Here is a 1,718-nt window from a genome sequence, read left to right as displayed (position 1 = left end):
AAAAAAATGACCACAATACCAAGAACAACAGTACAAAGGAACCACCAAGCAGGGCAGGCAATTAAACAGAGGGGAAAAGTAGGGAACCAACAGTGGGAAAATAACATGACAAAGGTAACCCAATACATATCAGTAATAACCATTCATGTAAATGGCTTCAATTCATCAGTCAAAAGACACACTGGCAGAGTGGGTCAAGAAAAAAAATCCAACAATATGCTGTATAAAAGAAACACATCTAACTCAAAAGGAAATTCATAGACTGAAAGTCAAAGGATAGAAAACAATACTCCATGCAACAGGAGCCCAGAAAAAAGTAGACATAGCTATTCTGTTTGCAAACAATGCAAACTTCAAACCAAAAATGACAGAGATAAAGAAGGTCACTTCATACATATTAGGGGGAAACTGCAGGAGGAAGAGATAACAATCAAAATGAACATGCACCAAATGCAGGAGCACCCAATTACATAAGACAAATTTTAAGAGACGTGAAAAGTAAGAAATAACACAATCGTAACAGGCAACTTTAACACCCCATTGTCACAAAGAGATAGATCAACTAAACAAAAAAAATCAGCAAAGAAATAACAAAACTAAACAAAACTTGTGAACAAATTACTTATTAGACTTTTACAGAGTGTCCCACCCAACAACCTCAGAATACACATTCTTCTCAGCTACACGCAGGACATTCTCTAAAACAGACCATATACTAGCCCACAGAACATGCCTAAGTAAACGTAAAGAAATTGAAATTATCCATGCATATTATTGGACCATAGTGCAATGAAATTGGAAATTAGTGACAAAAGAAATTCCAAAAACTCCATGAATGCATGGAACTTAAATAACACCCTCCTGAACACCTAATCATCACAGATGAAATTAAAGAAGAAATTAAGCAATATTTACAATCAAACAAAAATGTAGCTACAACTTACTGGAACCTGTGGAATGCAATAAAAGCAGTCCTCAGAAGGAAAATTATACTGGTGAATTCTCACATTAGGAAAACAGAACAAGCACAAATAAAATAACCTTATACTGCACCTCAAGCTTCTAGAAAAAGAACAGCAAGTCAAGCCCAAAGCCCAAATAAAGGAGGAAATTATAAAGATCAGAGCAGAAAATAATACAATGGAGAATAAGAAAACAATACAAAGAATTAGTGAATCAAAGAGTTGGTTCTTTCAAAACATAAATAAAATTGATAAACCCTAGTCAACCTTATCAAAAAAGGGAAAAAAAAAACTCAAATTCATGCAATAAGGAATAAAAAGGGTAAAATCACTACAGATACTGCAGAAATTCAGAAGATCATCAATACCTACTTTGAAAATCTTTATTCTCATAAGATGGAAAACACAGAAGAAATGGACGGATTCCTAGATACATATGAATTACCGAAGTTGAATCAAAAAGATATAAAAATCCTGAATACCCCAATATTAATCAATGAAATTGAAAACATAATAAAAAAAACTTACCAATAAAGAAAAGCCCAGATCCTGATGGATTCACAACTGAATTCTACAAGAAATTTAAAGAAGATTTAAGGCCAATTCTTCTCAAACTTTTTATTGAAATTGAAAGGGAAGCAATTCTCCCTAATTCATTCCTGGAGGTAGGTATTACCCTGATACCAAAACCAGAGAAAGATCCAACCAAAAAAGAGAACCACAGGCTAATCTCCCTAAAACACAGATGCAAAAATT

Source organism: Chinchilla lanigera, unplaced genomic scaffold (genome assembly GCF_000276665.1).
Source record: "Chinchilla lanigera isolate Chin_1 unplaced genomic scaffold, ChiLan1.0 scaffold00016, whole genome shotgun sequence".
In the NCBI taxonomy this organism is placed as follows: Eukaryota; Metazoa; Chordata; class Mammalia; order Rodentia; family Chinchillidae; genus Chinchilla; species Chinchilla lanigera.
Note: the sequence above shows the minus strand (reverse complement) of the source record.